The 23,512-nt window shown below is 38.3% G+C and overlaps 1 protein-coding gene across 15 annotated transcripts in view; it reads right to left on the bottom strand.

Moving 5' to 3' along the window:
- CADPS (calcium dependent secretion activator) overlaps nt 1-23,512 on the bottom strand; it is a 2,296,269-nt gene that overhangs the window by 1,483,721 nt on the left and 789,036 nt on the right. The gene's annotated exons all lie outside the window — the stretch shown is intronic.

The following is a 23,512-nucleotide window of genomic DNA, read 5'->3' on the forward strand; positions in this document are numbered from 1 at the left end:
AGCCAATTAGCATGCAGACAATTTTAAGCCTAGCCAAAAATCACCTGTTCAAAATTTCCCTCTAGCCTCAAGGAAGGCAAGACAAGGTAAACGTGGAGATAATTTGAGGCTGCCTATCTAATTATCTAGGTATACCATGAAGTTGGGTGGCAAGGGTGCTACTCTGCTTGACATGAAGCCTGCATTTAAGCTCTTCCCACCTTTCCTGTAACTAATGTAGTCCAGATACAGATTTGCTGTATCCAGGACTGTTTGTTAGCTTCTGAGCAGTGCCAAAGTCTGCTCTTCAATTTTCCCTTAGATTTGCTATTTGTCTCCTCTCCTGCACTTTTACTAGCTTATTAGTTTAGCACTCTACCAGACTTCTTGTAGCAATTACTGTAGCACACAAAAGTGCTACCAGTTCTACAAGGAAACACCTCCAGTACTTATTATTAATGCCCACCCCTCCAGGCATGTCTAAAGGTCAGTTCCCTCTGCTTTCTCCTATTAACTGGTGACGTTGGGCATCCTGAGGCAATGTAGCAACTGCCTCATGTACACTGACAACCCTCTCCTCTTACCTTCCCAACACTCAGACATGCGAGAGATGCATTTATATATCCAAATTGGAAGCCACACACTCTCCAGCCAAGACTGGAAAAGCTGATCAAGAGAAGGTCAACACTTGCACCAGACCACATGGAACACATAGCCCTCCAGAACACACACCAGCACTGTCTTCACATAAAAACACAAACCACACACTCACCTTCTCTGAGGCTCTTAATAAAAATCTACCCAAACAGCAGAGACCTCCAAGTCAAAAACACACTCAATCAATACAACATAACACTAATCATGAGACACATAACTCTCCTAAACAGTGTGCCACTCAACCAAAGCCCCTAAGGCAAAACAGCATGCCCAACACACTAGTTATAGGTGACTCGATAGTGAGGCATACTAATGTTCCACTCACTAGATTGAATAAGGAGAAAGCAACAGTCAGCTGCCTGTCAGGTACCAGGATCTACCACATAATGCATGAACTCAGGTCCCTGTCCCATGATATAATGCATAGACTCTGTCATTGTACATGTGGGTGTGAATGAGCTAATACATACCTCCCTGGACTACATGAAAAGAGACATGGAAGAGCTCTCAGGTTATGTAGCCCAGGCAGATATAACCCTAGCCCTGAGCAGCAACCTACCATCACCCAGAATGATACCACAGTACAAGCAGAAAATGATTGATTTCAACAAATGGCTACGTTTCTGATGTCAGTCTAAGAGGATCCTGTATCTCTCTGCCTGGGATAACATGATTGATAGACCTCGATGCTTTTCCAGAGATGGCCTGCATCTGTCACCCCTGGGCTTCCGGACACTGGCCAAGGCTCTTGCCACCCCTATAGTGCCTTTTTTAGGCGGTCTTCTGAAGATCAAATTACCACCATAACAGCTACAAACAAATGCAATCTGAGGGTCATGCTGCTCAATGCTAGAAGTCTAAATCTGAAAATGCACTCACTCGAAGCACACCTTAAAATGGAGGACATCGAAATTTGTGCTGCAACAGAGACCTGGTTCGCAGCAGAAAGCACCCCTGCACTATCACACTATAACTATTCCACACCTTTCAGCCCCAGAACTTGGACTGAAGCTCCAAAGGCAGTGTTGTTTCCATATTCATAAAAGATGTGCACACCTCCAGACTAGTAACCCAACATAATGCATCTGAGATACTTCAGGTGCAGCTAACATTAGGTAAGGCAGCGATTAAGGTCATAGCCTGCTATAGGCCCCCAACCATGTCCCAAGACTCACACTCCACATTCCTAAGCACCCTGGAGAATATTAGGGTCCAACCTAACACTCTCATACTGGGCTACTTTATCTACCCCTCCATTAACTGGGAAAACTACTCATGTACCAATACACCTGCCCAACGCTTTCTGGAATTCATTAATTCCAATGCCCTGGACCAGCTTGCTCTTACCCCCACTAGAGGTAGCAACATCCTTGACCTAGTCATTACTAACATGGGCGACCATTGCTCTATACCAATAGTCAACTCCTCCCTGGTTAGATCTGACCACAAACTAATCACCTTGGAAATCCACATCCCTCCCACTCCACCACCCCACAAAGGTAACCACCATGAAAAACTTCTCCAAAGCTAACTTTGGGCTCCTAAAAACAGAGGTGGCTAACTTCACAGCACCCATGCAAATGAAGAATAGTTGCATGACTACCAAATCATATACCAATGCACTATATGAACATGTACACAAATGCATGGATCGCGCCATACCCAATAGACCCAAGACACTCTCCTCAAAAAAAGGAAGCCAATCTGGTGGTCCCCTGCCATAAACAAACTCTACAACAGAAGGAGGAAACTTATGCAGAATAAGGTGAAGTTCCAAGACTGGAAAAACTCCCTTATCAGCTTCAACAAAAGATTGAGATCCCTCATCAAATCCTCTAAAGCTATCTATGAAAACAGAATTGCAGCAGATAGTAAAGACAACCACAAGGCCTTCTATAGTTATGTAAAGAATCCCCATGGCAATACCCAGATTTGCTCTGAGCTACTGCACAATGGCACCTCCTATACTGAGCCAACAGATATTGCCAATATACTGTTCGACAAATTCAGTGCCAACCCCCCCCCAAAGGATCAATCACAATACCAGTAGATTGCCAGGCACCCAGTATTACTACTGCACAGGTTAAAACAGCACTGTCCAAGGCCATGAATACAGCTTATATGGGACCTGACAATATCCCCAGCTGTGTTATGAATACAGAGTGAACTGGCACCTCACCTGTGTGCCCTGTTCAGTCACAGCCTCACCTCAGGCTTTGTCCCTACAGAATGGCACACTGCTACAGTCATCCCTCTCCACAAGGGAGGAGTGACTACAGACCCCAGGAATAATTGACCCATTAGCCTGATGAGTCTGATATGCAAAGCTATGGAACACATCATCATGGACCTAGTAAACAAAGATATAGGGAATCTCCAAACTCTGGATCCTACACAGTTTGGTTTTGTGAAGGGTAGATTATGCCTGCTTAGCTTGGTCGACTTTTTTGAGTCAGTCACTAGAGCTGTGGATGAAGGCAAGGTGGTTCATACAGCCTGCCTTGATCTGGCCAAGGCCTTTAATACCATTCCCCACTCAGGAATCATAGAAAAACTCATTCAGCTAGTTAACCCCTATGTCACTAGGTGGGTTGCAAACTGGCTCACAGATAGAACCCACAGTGTGAAAGTAGCTGACTCCAAGTCAGAGTGTCGACGAGTCACAAGTGGAGTCCCACAGGGTTCGGTCCTGGGTCCTCTCCTATTTGGTATCTACTTCTCTGAAGTCCAGGCCAACACAAGGGATTCTGGCTGGCAAAGTTCGCAGATGATTACAAGTTGGGAGCTATTATTAACTCCCCAAGTGATGTTGATATCCTACAGAAAGGTCTCAGTGAGACCAACGACTGATGTCAGAACCATGGCCTTAAGCTCAATGCCAAAAAAAGTGTCATCATCCCCCTTGGGAAAACCTAGTTCCCTTGAATTACCACATCGATGGTAGTCCACTGAACACACAGATCTAGGAACACAAGTTGACAGCAACCTCTCTTTTGACCAGCACATTACCACTGTGGACAGAAAGTCCTTCTATGTGGCACATCTCATTACTAAGGGTTTTGCATACAGGAAGAAAGAGGTCATTGTCTCCCTCTACTCTTCCCTCATTAGGCAATCATCGAGTACAATGCCTCATTTTGCATGTACCTCCCTAGACACCTAAAACAACTGGAGAGGCTGCAAAAGTACCTCACAAAGAGGATCCTAGGCCTTAAACACTTGCCCTATATGGACAGACTCAAAAAACTCCAACTATTCTCTGTCTCATATTGCCTACTTAGAGGCGATCTCTGCTTGACTTACAAAGCCATGTCTGACCCAGCTCTGTTAGAAATGCTACATCTAAAGAAATCCTAATCCCTCCACACCACATGCTCCAGAGACCTCAACCTCATTACCACAATCAACAGAACATGCTGGAGGGACAGGTTCATAACCCAGAGACTATGGAATAGACTTCCCATACATGTCAAGCAGAGCACCTCACTGGCCCTCTTCAAGAGAAATCTTGATGAGTGGATGGGAAACAGAAAATTCACCCCGGGATCACTCCAGTGGCTCTACTCGACAGAGGCACTAGGAACTAAGGTCGGTACCTATGAACCTAGAGATAAGGGATACACTGAGATATGAATCTATCATGCCAATTTATCTTATTTATCTGCTGATGAAAGTTCCTTTAACTAAGCATTTGATGTACCATTAATTCTGTGAAGGAATAGGAAATCAAACAGGGCTGGATCATTCATAGCATGGAAGGCTAGTCATAGATCTCCACAGTCTGTAGAAGACTGAGTACAGAGAAAGGGTTGTCAGTCTGTCTTGACAACTAAGATTTTTTAAGGCCACTGATCTTTTTAGTTATGTATCGCTAAGGTCTCTTACATTTTGTAATATATTTAAATAAATACATGCCAAAATGTGCATTATATTCAATAATGGGTCTGATAAGATACAAGTTAAGGGAAGTTAAGATTTCTTTTGATCTAATGGAGATGCCTTTGAAAATTAAAGCTTTATGAACTACTGTGTAGACAGGATGGTCAAATGATAAGGAATTATCAACAAGAGTACCCTGTACTCTGATTGGAGGGCTGCATCTTCTATATAGTAAACAAAACTATTTTGTTTACCTAAATGAAGTATGCTGCACTTTTTTTTGACATTTCATTTGAGACCACCTTCCTTACACAAATTGTTAACATGGTTTGAGCTGTGCTGGAGAAATTATAAGTCAGTTGAAGGTAGAATAACAACACCCAATGTACAGTCATCTGCAAACTTAGTTAACCATAGGCCATAAATGCTGGCTTAAAGGTCTGAGCAATATATGTCAAATAGTGGATGGCCCAAAACTGAGCTATGTGTTACACCACTGGTAACTGCTTTTAGAAGTGGCACCTGCTGCTCTAAGTACATGGATTCAGTCAGACAACCAGTTAGCTATCCATTGTACGATATACATCTTTACATTCAGATTTACAAGTCTATTGATACTGCTTACATGGGGAATACTGTCAAAGGCCATGGTCAGGTCTAGATATGCTGCAGGCACAGCATAACCACTATCCACTGCTTCAGTTACTTTTGCAAAGAAATTAAGGAGATTAAAGAGACAGGACTCTCCTCTGATAAAGCCAAATTGATGAAAGTCCAGGATTAAGAGATTTTCAATGCCCAGATTAATGAAGTCTGACATAATGCGCCCAGTAGTGGGGGTTCAGAAAGGCCATATTTGGCACTGATAATCAGGAAGCCTGGAATGTTGTCAGGGTCCATGGATGAAGTATTTTTTAGTTTGTTGAAAGGGTTAAGAGAACTTGCTCTATAGTAATTAAAGGGGTGGCTGGGATTGTGGAACCTGTGGGATAGCTATAATTGTGGGTGCAGTAAAATTTACATTGCATTTGTTAGCTAGGATATTACCTATTTCCTTTGGGTCAGAGAGTGTAGTATTATTATGGACTAGCTCCAAGCACTGTTGGGTGTTAGTTATTAATTTTCTGACAACATTAAAGAAACATTTTTAGTTTTAGTGTCTATTTTAAGTTCATACTCAGCTTTGAGCTTCCTGGTTCCCTTAAGCTCTTTGTTAGTTTGCTTAAGTGTGCTCTTAAGGTAGGCAGAATGAGATCTCTTATAAGCATAAGCAGTTTCTTTCTGTTGTTATATAATTAACTATACACCATAATTTGTTAATTTTTCATTATATTTGTTGCAGATAGGGACTGCCTTATCAATGTAATTATTTAAGTGGGACAAGAGGTCACAGACATTTTGTGAAACAGACTTAGCATTTTTGATGTGAAGGAAGCACTGGGAATACTAACCAGGGCAGTGTAGGTCAGCCAGTTCATTGATGGATAGTTGAAGTTCCCCAGTAGAAAGTTCTTGAATTTAATGGGAATTGGGGCCAATGTGTTAAGATAGCTATCCTACTCAGAAGGGGACGCAGATAGTGTTACTATAGTGTGATAAGAGTATTCTTTAGGTTGAATTCGACTTCTGGAAGTACAAATGTGGAGTTCCTATGGAAGGAATCTGTCATGAGGTTGTTGATATCCCTGACAAATACTTATACTCCCCCACAATTGCCAGTGGGTCTGAAGATATGACAGGTGTTATACCCAGGAAGAGATGTAGTGCTTTCATTGCTCTGAAGCCATGTTTCTGTAACTATACATACATGAATGTGTTCAAGTTACAGCAGAGCCTCAAGTTTGGGCATGTTCTTGTTAAGGCTCCTGGCATTGAGTAGATCCACATTAATGTGTTCCAGATTAGAATCTACTAGGTAGAAATGTCCATCAGATGGACTCTGCCTAAAAAGGGTACTATGGAGACAGCAAAGGCTTTAGCCAGAATGCAAAAGTCTTGGTAAGAGAGGTGAATGCCATCCCTGGTAAAGCAGGAAGACTTGTCAGTCATCTCATCCCAAGCTGATATATACCGGATCCCTCAAGCATGACACCAACTACATAGCCAATTATTAAAGCCAATTATCTTGCATTTGAATCTCAATATCGTTCTGGGTGATGGTAAAATACCACTTAAGACCATTGTCCTTCCTGCCTTAGACACATGCATAGCAAAGCTCAATATATCCTTTTGCATGTCCCTCTGAATAGAGAGTGTCTAAGGGCATTTACTCGTATGTGGATCACTATCAGGTCATAATTATATTTGTCAGCATAGAAGCATCTAAGAGCCAGGGGTGTGGCTGAATGGTTAAGGTGTTTACCCTACAGACATAAGGTGCAAGGTTTAATTCTCACATGGGGTAATTGGCTAGGCTTAAAATGGCCCACAAGGGCACTTAGCCTAGTACTAATCTATGAACCTATGAGCCCTTGTTACATCCTATATTTTGGCTCCAGAAAGATAGCAGTCACCCTACACTTATCCAGCCTGGTTTGCATGGTGTCCGTATGCCTTACAACAGAGTCACTTATTACTAAAACAGTACAATGACATGATGCATTCTCAGTGAGCTATAACAGCCTGGAGTCTGCACTCTTTTGACTCTTAGAATTATGTGTTTTAGGTGTAGGTGTGAAGGGTGAAAGTACATGTGTTGCTATGTATACTAATGTCAGAGGTTTCTTAGTCTTTAGCCCGGGAGGCTTAGGCAGTGTTTTCTTAACAACCTCAGCATAAGTTGGTTTAGTGGAAGTGTTCTGTGCTGAATGTGTGTATATGTATATATGTATATGTATACGTGTAGGAAAATGGTTATGTATATGTAGGTCTACTTCATATGTTCGAAATTCTGGAACATCAAACCTCTGATCATCGAAGACCAGAGGACTGAAGTTCCTAAATAGTAAACCTTGTGAATGGAGATTGCCATACAGTGTGGAACGGGAACTTTCCCATTCTCTTCAATGTAGTGCAATCTTGGAGTTGGTATATTTAAGTAGCAGGGGGGTGTGGGGGTGCAGGGGGGATTGCCCCCCTGCAAAAGCATAAAATCAGAAGTTTTCACATTTTAATTTTTTTTGTTGTTGTTGGGTCGAGATTTCAGAACTTTGACCCTCTGGTCTTTGATGATCGGAGGTTCAATGTTCGAACATATGAAGTAGACCAGTATATGTATATGTATATATATATATATATATATATATATATATATATATATATATTATATATATATATATATATATATGTATATATATATATATATATATATATATATAGGTGTATGTGTTGTGCTTAACAAATGTGTTCTGAGGTGAGAAGGTTAACTCCAAGTTAAGTGAATACTTACACCTCTCATACACTGAATCACTGTGAGATAGTAATAAAGCATTTTCAGTAAGCATGAAGCAGTTACTGCACTGTCTCAGAATATCTACTCCTCTCAGGGGAAACAGCAGCCTGCATAGTGTCCTGTACAGGTGAAGGGATATAGTGTACATTAAGAAGAGGATAACTGACTGGGCTAGAAAATGGTGATAAATGTAAGACATGGCTAAAGGATAAAAGAATGAACTGTGACTACTGTAGCTGTCGCAATGTGCAAAAATGAAATGTAAAAGTGACAGGCTATGTAGGGTCAATAAGGAAATGAGGAACAGTGGCAAATTCAAGTATATAGCTTCACCCAATATACTAATGTGGTTTCTATCCAGTCAGTAAAAACAATGACTAGTGGATAATCTAACTCAGTGGCTCAGGATGCAGTAACTGTAATAGTTACAGATAATATAAATGAGTAGCTTCAAGTGAAGTAGCAGTATAGCAGTCAGCAAAGTAAGACAGATATATAGCAAAGTAACCTTATACTCTCTGTTGTGGTACTATAGAGCAGTAGCTTTAAATACTGTAACAATATACTAATTAGAACAAGCAGAACTGCAAGAATACCAATGCCTGAGAAGTGTAATCATTTGCTGAGATTAATTAAATTTGTCTTCATACACCTAGAATGAGCAAAAGACAGCACTGAAGTATTATCTTAGATAATGCTTGTAGTAACAGTATCAAAGCAACAAGGTGCAACTGTGCAGTATTTTTAAAATGAATACCACTACAGTCATCAAATCAAAAGTGAATAGCAGTACAATACCAACAAGAAACAAAAGTGCAATGCTATTTAAACCCAAAAACACAACTGCAGAACTAAAGTGTTAATTTCAGTAATGTATTCACAAGAAGTGCAGTTTAGCAAATTCATAGGAGACAATTATTTCCCTGTATGAAATAAGCTAGTAAAAAAAATCAGTCACAGTACTACAACAGGGTTGTGAAAAAGAAGGCACTGAAATTTGTATCATATAGAACAAGGATGAGTGGTTCCTTTACCTGTTGCAGAACAGACTCTCATATTTGATACCTAATAGGATGAATGACTAGCACAGCTCAGCCTGCGCAGCACTGCACCAAACTAGGCAAGCCTCCTGGCATTTAAATTCTGTAGGGTTCCATCTCTACAGAAGCTGGCTAATCACAATGCAGCTAACGCCCCCACAGAAACTGGCCAATCAAAATCAAGCACACCAGTCCCTCACTGGAACCCAAGCTCAGGTAGCTGTCACAAGGAAGCCTCTGCTCTCATATCTCATACTCAGCAGTTAACAAAGTCCGAGAGCAAGTATCATCAGTACTGGCATGTTAACATAAGTAATATTTAAAAAAAAAATTAGGGCATCAATACTAGGTCAGTAAATCATTATTAGGTCATATCAAGGAGCTATGTTAATAATACCAGAATTCAACACACCAGCACATAATCATGAGACAACAGACCTGTGCTTGGTAATACAACTATAAAATTAGTTACTGAAAGCATACTTCATAGAATGAAACCATTTGCATATGATGTGCTCACCAACTGAGCCCTGCATGGCCTAATATAAAAAATGTAGACTCTGTCTCTTTGGTACTTTAGGGGCCCACATTGTCTTACTTTTGCAGTCATTGTTTTTACTACACTGACTACATAGTTATGATGATATGTCTCCCATGCAACATCCAATGAGTTGCTCTAAAGTGGATTGCATGTTTCACAGTTCATTGTCTATGGACCATTTTACTAATTTTTTCTTTCTCTGACAGGATGGCTACTGATAAAGTGATGTACATAGACATATTTTATATATATGTATAAACATACACTGTCTGTATAAAATTATAATTATACTATCTTTACTTAAAGAGCGAGAAAGTCTTTGTGTGTGTGCGTGCGTACGTAGGTGTGCATGCGTGTGTGTGTGTGTGTGTGTGTGTGTGTGTGTGTGTGTGTGTATAGCATTTACTATTAGCTTTCAGACCAGATGTGATGTTTGGATTATATCTGAACAAGTCTACAGCTGAAAACTGTTGGGTACATTAAATGCCAAATAGGTAGAAGTGTAAACTACCCTTGACATTTTTTATGCCATAATATAACTCTCCTTCTATTCCCAGATTAGGGGCACAGGCCAAATTTGACTCCATAGCCACTTGAAAGGTAGATTCTTTATGAAAACATTGTGAGTCTCATAGAGAATAGCAAAGAGTGCAACATTAAAGAGGACTACACTTATCTGGGCAGGTTGCTGGACAGTGTCCCCTCATTTATACATCACATAAAATGATCCCTTCTTAGCGGATTCAGAATATCATCTCTTTTGTCTTTCTCTAAAGGCATGATATATTCTGAAACCATTGTGAGTTTTATGTTTTTTTCTAAATGCCCAACAAATATGTCAGTCGTGATGCCAGAGGTAACAAGCTATGTGACACATTTCTGCTCATCAGTCACAAAACTGGGAAACAGGGCAGATCAGAGGCTTCTCAACTAATAGCCTTGCCAAATGACTCTCCATCATGCTGGCCACGGTGCTGAATGTATTTGTATGCCACTCTTAGTGGTGCAAATGCATAAGCTGGTCTTTATAAATATAGCCTATATAAAAGTACAACAAAAACAACAAAACAGGTATTGTTTTATTCAAAATGAAGGACAAAATGGTCCAAAACATTATTGGTATGCTTCCCTTTTGTTATAACTTTGTTCTTAATTGTGCATTAATGAGCCACAGATTTCAATATGCCTTAAAAAGAAAATAACTTCTTTTAACAGGAAGATGGGTACGCTGTCACACCCAATTGCACATGCTTGCTTTCACACATCTATGTGGCTATTTACAGTGCTTCTCAATGAAAATTTTAATATATATTCCCCATTGCCATTATGTATGCAAACCAGCTAATATCCAGTTGCAATAAAACAGAATGATAATCACAATCAATATTCTGTGATTGTCTCAGAACACAGACATAGCAGTTAAAACAGTGACAATATTTAAGAATGTCATTCTATTTCACTTTATGCAGTTGAGATCCAAGCAATAGATTTGGGCACAGCTTAACAACAACCACTGTCACAATCATTTATCAAGTGTCATTAAGCATCCATGAGACAAACTTCTAAACAGCATTTTGAACCATCAGTCCTAAGGAAGCACATGGTTATACCTTAAAATACAATAAACACATTACAAAGCCTGTCTACTGACATCCCAAAAAACAAACAAAACAAAAAAATAGTGTTTCCTTTGCATCCCTCTTATCTATATCAACATGACTTTTTTCTTCTAAATCCTCCATGAAATGTAATTTAACTGACTGACAGCATACCCATCATAATTTTTGACAGACAAATGGTAAATTAATTCCACAGAAGATAAAGACGACAAACCAGTAAATCCACAATAAAGCTCACACCAGGTGTAGTGTAGCAAGCAAAATTGTAGTCCAAATTCAAACGCAATGCAGCAAACAACAGTGATGCAGCAAGCAGAGATAAATCCAACTTTGAACTCTAAGTTTAATCCAAATTCAAAATGCCAGCACTTTCATCCCTTAAAACATTAATACAGGAACTTCATCAGACAAAGTACTTTACATTCAGTTTCCTTTTAAAAAGTAAAACTTGTGACCTCACTTCCTCTCCTTCATTCATCTACAAAAACGTTTTTAAAGGACCACTGCTTTTTTAAAAAATGCAAGTACAACACAGTAAGAAAGCTGAATGTAAAGTACTTTGTCTGATGAAGTTCCTGTATTAATGTTTTAAGGGACAAAAGTGCTTACATAAAACCACATAAATAATGCCATGCTATACAAATACAACACAATAAAAAGCTACATTTATAAAATCACATACATGTTACTATAGTTTATCATGTAATCTAAATATGAAAAACAGTTGTTTTAAAATCCTAAAATGGAAAAAGAATATTTAAGCCATCAAACTCTAACCTACTGAATGTGTTGATAAATAATTTAGGTATTAAGTACTGAACATTTAATATTTAGCAATATCAAATCTTATCTTTTCAAAGCTATAAGTTTTAATAAACTGGAAATTGACTGGCCGTCATTCAAGCCTGGCCAATGAATACAGTCTGGTTGGATGTGCCAACTTAATTCTGCTTTCTCCAGTAAATAAAGCCATGCTCCACCTCTAACTGAGGGAGGTATTGATTCTAATATAACAAACTGGATTGTATGTTCATTATATTGCCCTATATGTTTAGCAAGTGCATTAAGTGGGCATTGGTCCCTGATATTCCTAAGGTGTTCACTTATTCTGTTTTTGAGCTTGTGCTCCATTTTTCCAATGTAAAAGCACAAACATAGTTCACAAAGGACACAAATGACCACTCTTTCAGTGGTACAAGAAAATCTGCTCCTGATTTTTATTTTTATTTCACTGTTTACTTCATTAACCTCTAACATAAAGGAACAAAATTTACAGGACCCACATTTATACATGTACCCTGTACGCTGTGCCTCTTTTTGATGTTCTAGTAATGTTTTGATGTTATGTCCTTTCCTGAACACACATGTAGGTTTATTAGCTAGAATTGCTTTTGTATCCCTTTCACATACTAAAAGTTTCCAATTTTTCACTAGTATGTCCTTTATAAAGTATGCATCAGTAGAAAAACTGGTTTGAAAACATGATTTAAATTCATTTCCTTTTTCAATTGTTTCAACATCCAACTGACTAGAGTGGTAGACTATAGACTCAGATCTAACACTAATACTACATGTATTAACTTCAAAATTTGTGTCTACATTACATTCAGAATTTAACAAGGGTACAAAGTGTCCACTTTTTTTCTAATACTTTATTCATGATGTTTTCTACTAAATCAGATGGATAACTTCTTTTCAAAAACATTTCCTTCAAATAACTGCATTCCTTTAAAAAGCATTCATTTGATGACACCATATGAGCTGCCATTACAAATTGTCCCTTAAGGACTCCTCGTTTTTGGTGGAATGGATGGCAGCTTGTGTAGTGTAAAAAAATCATTAGAATATTTATCTTTACGGTATATTTCAGCTTTAAATCTATTACGCTCTAAGTCTTTTTTAAGTAAAATATCAAGGTAAGGAATTTCCTTATCATTCACAGAATGCGTGAATTTTAAAAAAAGATGAAGAATTATTTATATAATCTAAGAATGAATCTATTTATTCTCCTGGGCCATTCCAAAGGATGAATATGTCATCCAGGAAACGGGTATACATGTGGCAATGTTGGAAAGAAATAGACTCAAATAAGAATTTCTTTTCCCACTCCAACATTACCACATTTGCATACATGCCTCTGCATGCCGCATCCATTGCTATTCCCTCTATCTGGATGTAATACTCATTGTCGAATACAATATAGTTGTTTCTTAAAACTATGTCTAAAAGTTGTTCCAGCATATTAGTTTTATCTTGTCTGACTCCCTTTGACACCAGATAGTCACAGAACCAATTTATTCCTAAGTCGTGAGGGATGACAGAATAAAGGTCCCTTACATCAATTGTTATGAATATGCAAGTGTTATTAAACTCAATTGTATTGATTTTTTTTAAGAAATCCCATGAGTTGACACATAATGAAGGTTCAGATTTTAACAAATACTTTAGTTGTAGATCTAAGAATTTTGCCAGTGAATGTGTTATAGAACCTCTAGCACTGACAATGGGATGGAAAGGGGGTTAGTGTATGTCCTTATGTATCGTTGGAACCCCAAAAATAGTAGGTGTGATTGGAAAGTCCGTGGTTAAAAATCTATGTTCCTCTAAAGTGATGAGCCATTCAATGAAGAGGTCTTCGAGAAAGCCACGGACTTTCCTATATGGTCCATTTAGTTCATTCAGTGAACTGTGTGCATATTTCTTACTACTCAAGATTTCTTTCATCTTCTTTATGTAATCTGTTTTCTACATAAGGACAACACCACCCTCTTTATCCAGTTTTATGACCCTCAAATTAGTGTTTGTTGACAAAAAATTAAGCTCCATTTCTTCCTCAACACTTAAGTTATTTTTAGTTCTTTGCTTATACGTATTCCCACAGTAAGTCCTGATGTCCAACTCACATGCCCTTTCAAAAATGTCCAAAGAGGGGTGAGTGGGGGGTTATAGGTACTAGAGATATGTAAAGGATGCATAACATTCTCTACCTCTTGAAACATCAGATTCAAATTTAATTTTTTGATGTACTCTTTTAACTCCATGAGTGTATTCACCATACTGGCTGGTTTATTAGGAGTAAATGTGAAGCCTTTTGCTAAAAGGTTGCAAACATGAACATTTAAATCAAGCGTAGTGAAATTAGACACCCTAAAATCACATACAGTGTTAAAATGAATGGAAATAGCTGGTAACAAAACCATCTCAGTTGTGCCCCTCCTGAAAGTCTCTGTCGTATCTTGAAGTGGAATGTCAATATTTAATACCTCCCCTGTTTTGCCTTCTAGGGGCCCTTGTATTATCCTCTGTTTCCTCCTGATCTCCTTTGTTGGAAGTTGGTAAATTCATTCCACAGGTCTGAAAATCTCAGTGAGAAGCTATGGCTGGGATTCTTTAAAATCCTCACTGCTCACACTACACTGTCCAGTGCCAGTTGGTCAATTAGTATATGAAAATATATAGAAAATATGATTCAGAGACAGGAACGACCACAATAAGTAAAGTCCCATTATCAGCTCAGTAATGTGGCTCTGAAACGAACTCTGCACAGTCAAACTTGACTGTGCTAATATTCTCTATTTAGTGGCCTATGCATCACGTTAACAAACATGCCTCCTACACTCATTCAGAAACACATGCACATGTACATCCAGTTATCCATAGACAAGACACTCACACAGCTCCAATACACACACACACACACACACACACACACACACACACACACAAACAAAAAAATGTGCTCCCCCGCCCCAATTCATGGTAACTATTTGAAATGTTGGGTCCCACTACAGTGAGCCCCGAAAAGTGGGGAGTGAATGGCCAAAAGTCCAGACTTGTATATACCAAGTCTGAGATACCATTTCTAGAAGTATTCCTTTTTCTCTGAGGTATGGCAATCTTGAAGTTGGTATATATAAGTTTTGGGGGGTATGGGTAAGTTTTAAAGAGAAAATTGATTTTTGAGACTTGCTCTTCTCCGTTTTATCGGTCTTTTTTTTGGCTTTTTGTCACTTGGCATTTCAATTGCTGAAATTTCAATAGGGAGCCCTAATTTACACTTATCCACACACAGTTCACACACACACACACACACACACACACACACACACACACACACACACACACACACATACACACACACACACACACACACGTATATATATATATATATATATATATATATATATATATATATATCTATATCTATATATATATATATATATATATATATATATATATGTGTGTGTGTGTATATATATATATATATGCACACACATAGACATATTATTCCCTACCTTCCCTAGGCAGAAAGTGCACACACATACTCATGTACCTCATTCATGCCCCGACAGACATGCACACACAATTATCTTACATCTTCCCTGAAATTACCCGCACTGTGACTACTCCCACAGGAGTAAATGAATGACCACTGGATATTTGCAGTCACTCTTTCCTCATACAGTAAAATTGTACTCCATTAAATGAATCGCTTAGCTGAGCGAATAAGGAGCCATGAACATTTCTGGGAAAGAGCACATGACGGATTACTAGTAACCATTCCCCTGGACTGCTGCATTAGCATGTGGCTTCACCTGTGAAACTATTCTGCACTGAGGGCTCCACAGGGGTGAAAACCTCAGCAGTAAGGTGGCTTCTGAATTCAATAAGGTTGATAAAATGCAGAAAACATATGAGTTAAGGCTTTTGCATTGCCTTAAGCCTTTCAGAATCCAAGGGCCTGTCATTTATTTAATTTTTATTTTATTTATTTTAGTAAATCTGTTTTGATACATTTGCTAACCCAAAATGTCTGTCTGGAGACACCTGTTTTTAGTCACATATTGGGAAGAAAAGACACATCATAATAAAACTAATTTGTATTGATTACAGTAGTAATATGTCACAAACAGGTTATAAACAACAATATATAAAATAAGTACTGCAAACTAAATAGTAAATAATGAAATAAGAATAAAAGGTAGGGCATGAACTAGAAGAAAAATATAGTTTGCTTTTGCCAAAAATACAAAAATGAAAGGGAAATTAAATGTTTATTTTCATCTCCCCTTCATGTGGTGGGAAACAGTTATACATGACACATAGTAAATGAGCCTTAGACTATCAAGGCATAATATAACTACAAAACCACACATCGGCAGTTCCAAAAAGTTATACTTCTGACGTGTCCTGCAAGTACCAGGATTGTTGAAACACATGGTTTAGATGGCAGTGTCTCTCTACTTTCTTATTGTAACTTATTTGACACTAAAACTGAACTGTTACACAAACCCACACACACTGCAACCCCCAGAGTGATCCTTGATTTTGATCAGATGCATAGTTCTCTGTTATAAAATCAAGTGCTGGTATACCGAACACTAGCAATGTTTATTTTAATAGCTGGATGATAACACTTGCAAAATGGCAATTATGCATATTTACAGGTAATAACTGTGAATTCCAAAAATGGAATTTCAAAATATGGAAATGTGATGTTGAAGAATGACAAAATGTGTAACTACCATGGAGTATAATGCATATATGAAATGGAAATGAGTTGTTTTACATAGAGGCAGCAGAGGATATATATATATATATATAAAAAACTCAGAATTTTTTGAAATATATTTTATGCATGATACATAAAAAAAATGGAAAACAGGCGATAAGCTTACACTAGAAACTAGAATGTATATCATGCATTACTGAACTTGCATAGTTCAGACATGCAGAATCACAGTTTAAGATGTTTCACAATAGCTGCAGACAATCTTAATGTTGTCAGTGTATTTATCTGCACAGTGACACCTTTTTCCTGCATCTGAAATTGATCCAGAGATCATGTACTCTTGTCCCATTCACATGGTTGGTACAGAAAAGGACACTTACGGATACAGGATTGTTGCTCAGCACATACAGTGCAGTCTATAATGTCAGGATGTCACTAAACTTTGGAGGTATGGCAATCACAACCAAACAAAATCTTGGTATGACCAGAAAATTGAACAATAGGTAGGTGGTCATTTTGGCATATCACATTCTCTTCCTCTGCAGATGGCCATGCGCATATTTTTTTGTCATACTATTTTGAAGAGGAGCTTTGATGCACAGCCAAGGAAGAGATGCCTCAGGGCCTCAAATGCAGCAGGGACAACGTGTGTGTGTGTGTGTGTGTGTGTGTGTGTGTGTGTGTGTGTGTGTGTGTGTGTAGATGTGCATGTCTAAAAATGAGGACATCAGGGTGTATGCCAGAGGGAGGATAGCCATATGGCTGTGAAATGTACAAATTCACAGGGGTCTTGACAGTAATCAGTATAAATGCAATATATTGTCCACCCTGCTCATTTGAATACAGCTTGTGTGCAAAATGTCATTTTACAAGGAGTAGAATTACGGAACCGTTTCATTAATTGTATCATATAAACTAATGAATTGGAGCAATGGATTATATGCATCCGGGTCACAGTTCATGCCAGACACTTCCTGTCTGGTAGCTCCTCCACAATATCCCCCATTACCTTGGTAAGGCTTTGTTGAGTTATACTAAGATGTACATCACACATATAAGGACCCATTCCTTCAAACAGCTGATGTTCTCACCAACGGAGGCCTTTTTAGGCTCTGGGGGTAGTAGTGGGCTGCGGACTGCAAAAGTTCATCCCTATCAGCTGCCTCCTGCATCACTAGCCAATTACTTCCTCATACAGAGCAAAGCCATCTTGTTATTTGTTTGTTTGTTTTTCTCGCTACAGCACTACGATATCGTACTTCTCATGCTTCTATCACTGACTAATGCAGGCAGCCATCTGCAACAGGTTAGTATTCTACTGACCATGAAGGTTAGGGAGAAACATTTACCGTGAAACCTTCCTCCCCTTCCTCCTCCTACATTTTAGGTCGTCATTGTTTTTTAATCTTATTTCATTCAGAAAGCTTCCTTTTCTGTGAAAAACTGAGTCACTAAAATGCAAGTTAAACAATGATTCACCATGTAATAATCTCCATTCTCAATTATTTATTCACTGCCACAGGACAGAGTTTCACTGACTTCAAAATTAATAGCTGCGTCAAGCAAGCATACCTGATCATTCATTTGTCTCACGTACAGCTCAATACTGTTTAGACTGTTGCATTGTCACTTAATGATGCTACTGAAACAAAGAAAGGTCTGTTGTACTATATACCTGCATATTCTCCTACAACCTGAATTAACCTCTGCTCCTCCAGCCACAGTAGGTTACTCCGGGCAGGGTGCAAAGGTTTCACAAAAATTGCTGCCAAGCCTGTCTGTATTGGGGGATGGCATAATGGTTAAGGTGTTTACCTCACAGGCACATGGTTGGATTCTCACTTTTGAAAACTGTTTGGGTATTGGGTAGGCATATAATAGTCTACAGACTGATTGCCTAGTATTTACCTATGAGTTACAGGTGGGAGAGTGGCCTAATGGTTAAGGTGTTTGCCTTACAAACACAAAGTGCAGGGTTTGAATCTCACAGGTGATAATTGGCAAGGCTTAAAATGGCTAGCAAGGGCAATTAGCCTAGTACTAACCTATGATCTTAAAAAATATATGTGTTGTAAGACTATTCAAATACATACAGAGAGCAGCACTGGCAAATTATAGAATGTGTAATGCAATCTCTCCATTTTTAAATAGTCTTTTATTAGACCAATCAATATTATTTCCTTAACTCCTATCACACCAGATTTTTCCTTATTAATTTTCACTGCTTATCAGACATCCAGCAAACACCCCCCCCCCCATCAAAAAAAAAATTCTGCTGCTCCCAGATGCTCACCCAGGGTACAGGTCGAGCTCCCCACCCCCAATCTTCTTGCCATTGCAGTCTTGTAACATCCATTTGGACTATGAAGGCAGCTTTTCTGTTCATGAATTCAGTGTTGTTCCTTATTTCCCTGGTGAGTATGATGATGTCCTTTAACTCTGTAAACTGAAAGAGTGTAGCCTCACTAGATAGGTATGATTACATGGCAGTCTTTTCTCCCTGGATATAAGTTCATCCCAATGTCTAGCTTACTTCTGTTTGAGACCTATAGTCCATCTCCATCCATCCATCTATTTATATATCATGATTGGCCAACAACACAGAAAAGAGATACAAAAATGAGAGAAAAAATAAGAGCAAGTGCACAAATAAGTGACTTATAAAACGACAAAAAAATCACAAAACATCGAAAACCACTCTCCCACTATCAGTAAACCCCAGCAGCAAAACCAAGATTATGTATTGTCTAAACAGCGGTACTGTTAGAGAAAGGATTTTAGTAATGCATCATATTGGGTTGGGGTGTGGGGTAAAGCTAGGGTAATGAGTAGCAATGCATTAGTAAGACTGGGTAGGGGGGCTTCACCTCTGGAGATAGATGATCACTACTTGCCTATAAAACTACCGAGAAATTGTTTTAACATTCTTCTGCCATTAATGCTCACCTCTAGGAGAGTTGCTTGTACCACAGAATGGTCTAGGAACAAATTTAACCAACAATAATAATTAATTCCTGTCCTATTCACTACCATACCTCAAGTGGCAGCTCATGCCATCGGACTGCAGCCCCCCCCGCTGTGAACTGACTGTGAAAAAAAAAAAAGAACATTTTTTTTTAAAAAATAAAATTGTATACTACTGTATACAGCAGTATATACTGTGTACAGTAGTATATGCTACTGACTGTGGCTGCTTAGTCTTAGCTGCAAGTCCAGATGTCTGGCTGAAGTCCCGGAACTCAAACTGCTCATGCTCAGTGAGTTGCGGGTTTTAAAAAAAAAAAAAAAACAGTTTCTGTAAATCTGGACTGTTGTAAAAACAGTACAGATTAAGGAGAAAAGCCATCAGTGTGATGCCCAAAAGTCTATGCGGCTTGTAACCGCAGTTTTGTGTAAGGGGTTTGGACTGCCACACCTGGAGTCACATACATGATGTCACTAACATGGATGGCTTCTGATTGGTTCTCGCTCTCTTCCCGCACTTCTTTGAGTGCTGGAATAAAGAGCAAGCAACAGCCAATAGCACTCTAAGCACTGTAGTTGCTTGGTTTGCATTACAGAGCGGAGTTCAATTGCATGTTCGTTCAGACGATTGTGGACAGACAGTGAGTGACTGTGATTGAGCTAGCTGAGTTTGACAGGACAGAGAGTGTTTTTTCTACTTACTGGTTATATGTATGCATTTACTACCTTAAACCTTTTGGAATTTTATGGACAACTTTTGTTTTATTACATGCTGTCTGCTGTCCCTGTCGCTGAATAATTGCTGATAATAACTGCCTTTCATTTTATACCATGCCCCTGACTTTACCATTGCCTTCTATTTTTAGTGCATTTGTTTTGTGGTTTTCTCACATTTCTGGCAAATTGTAGAGGTGTGCGGTCACTAAATAACAACAGACGTCATAGCCTTCAGAAACCTGTTATTCTAGCAAGCAAATTTTTAAATATATATGATGACTACTACTGGCATTTACAAATTAAAATCCATCTCTGACTGTGGGACTTTGTCCCTATTATTTATTTATTTATTTTTTTTTACTTTTCCCTGATTTTGTGCTAAGAGATTGAGAGGTGTTTCTAGCAGGAAAGGTCCTAGCCAGGATGTACATTGGAGAAATTGGGAGATGTTTGCCCTACAGTTACAGATTCAAAGAAAACAGTACAGCAATCAGAAATCTGTTTTAATGACAGACTTCATAGCCTTCAGAAACCTGTTATTCTAGCAAGTTTTTAAAAATATATGATGACTAGTATTTAAAAATCTATCTCTGACTGTGGGCCTCTACCCCTATTATTTATTGTTTTTACTTTGCCCTGATTTTGTGCTAAGAGGTTGAGAGATGTTTCTAGCTATATGATGTGATGTACTGTGTTGTTTGCAGGAAAGGTTCAAGCCAGGATGTGCTTTGGAGAAACTGGGGGATGTTTGCCTTACAGACTGAAATAACACAGTACTGCAATCAGAAATGTTTTCTTTTTTTCTTTTTATATAAAATATTCTAAGTTCCTCAATTATATTTCCACAAAAAAGCATTTAGCAAGCCAGCAACACTCTGATATCCTGCCTTGTACCTTATACAATATTAATATTGATTCTTTTTATATATATAATGTAATGATGGCATGACAAAAACATGCTCAGATTACCAAATTTAAATAAGTGAGTGAATAAAAAAGTTAAGTCAATATGCTAATAAATTAGACAAGTTGGAACAAGGTGGTATACATTAAAGCAGCTGCCTAAACTGCAGGATAGAGGTGGTTGATGGAAGATGCAATGTAAGAGATGTCAAGACACTTGATCGTTTAGAAGAATGTTTAAGTACCTGCTCATAGTTTCATACAAAAAAATGTAAGATAATGTGCCTGTATCTCACAACCCTAAAGTATGACGGCATTCTGGGATAACCTAACCTAGTAAGAACAATATATATGGACTAGCTGCATTTGTTATTATGTATCTTGATGTGTGTGTGTGTGTGTGTGTGTGTGTGTGTGTGTGTGTGTGTGTGTGTGTATATATATATATATATATATATATATATATATATATATATATATATATATATATATATATATATACACACACACACACAATTTACATGCTCTAAATTAGTGGCACATCATTAAAGACTGAAGTTAGAAAATAATGACAGACATTTGAGTGTAAGATGTTTTACCCTTCAGAAAATTCATGCTAATGCTAAACTTATTCTATCAACTCTCTAGGTTTGTAATTGCAATATTTCAGAACTGTCCCTGTTTGTACCACTTTTCTTATGGCTATGTCCAGATTTCTTACTCTAAGAGGTATGGTGTTTGTGCATGTGTGAATGTACGTATTATATTTCTGTGTGACTGCAATATATAATTCATTGTAAAGTAATTAGAGTTAATTCCCATTTAGCCAGCCTGATGGTGTAGGGAGATAAAACTCTGGCAGGAAGGATGACCATGCTTATCCTGGGGAAACATTAACGCTGTCATGGTAGATTTTTATACAAACTCTTGTGCAGACCTGCAAGTAGAATGATAGCTGAGATGGGTATGTTGGCGGACTGAAGAGACAGGGTCATTCCAGAGTCTGAGGAACTCGGGTCCCCATCAGGCGAGTCCTCATTGCCTAATGAGAAGCAGCATGATGACATATGTGACACTGCTGGCTTCTAGCTACTCTCTACCTCCCAAACTAAAGGCTCCACTTCCCCTACCCTTTCCCACCCCACCTGTGACAGCCTCAGCCATGAGGATACCATCTGGCTACCCATGCTCACTCCACTCCTCTTCTCATTGTCAAGTTAGCCACACTCAGGGTTTTGCACCAGTCATGGAAGTCAGGGGTAGTGGGAGTACCACCTGATAGATAATAGTGAGTTGGTGGGGCACAGTACAGGAACAAAAAATAGAATCAAGACCCATTTGAAGTATTTACATTTTCATTATATTTTATGTTTCAAAATATCTACATTACATTTCTGTGAAACTGTAATGCCTAATTACTTATGTAGTAGCTGGGCTATACATTAATATGAAAAATGAATGTGCTTAAATAAGTGCTGGACTCAGTGGTAAAATTAATAATGTAACCAAGAACCTACTTCCAAAGTGATAGGAATAATTAATTTTATATTGGCCATATTCCTTTCTCTCTCTCTCTCTCTTTCTGTCATGCATGCAAGTTTGTACATACATGTGTGTTTTAAAATATGCATGCTAAACTCTTGCTTTGTTGTTAGATGTAAGCCAGCAGGCGTAGAGGACAGCATGCTGTGTTAGTAGAATTAGCAAAATCTGCCAGCTAGAAAAAGAGAAGATACTAATTTCTACAAAGACCTGGTAATAACTTATTTGGATATGGTATTTACAGTTTTCAAGATCCCAACTCCATTATGACCTACTTAAAATGTAAGTTGTCAATCATAGAGCAAAGAAAAAGATAGAAGTGCACAGCTGAAAACTTAAAGAAGCTTAATTTGTATACCTCCAAAAAGTAAAAAGGAGAACATAAAAGATACATTTCATTACCTCAGATGTATCCGTAGTCCAAAAATATGAAAATTTTTTTACAAAAATATGCAAGAACAAGGGTTATTGTTTAAAACTACACATTACATAGTGAGATTAGGGAGAGTGTGAGAAAAAGTATGTTTTTATTTAAGGAAAAGAAGTCTGACACTTTGCAGGCTTTACCCGTAAACTAAACCAAATGCCAATCTATCATGTGTGGTCCATAACCTGTGCAGTGATCCTTTAAGCAATTTATTTGATAGTTGTTGTCAGGCAGCATGTCTTTTCTGGATAAGAACCATTTTTACAAGTGGGGGTATCACAGAGATTGCTACTTTCAGCATGTTACTTGGTACTTTTATACAGCTGAATATAAATTCTAAT

Source organism: Protopterus annectens, chromosome 7.part0, assembly GCF_019279795.1.
Source record: "Protopterus annectens isolate FY-2018-M chromosome 7.part0, PAN1.0, whole genome shotgun sequence".
NCBI lineage: Eukaryota > Metazoa > Chordata > Ceratodontiformes > Protopteridae > Protopterus > Protopterus annectens.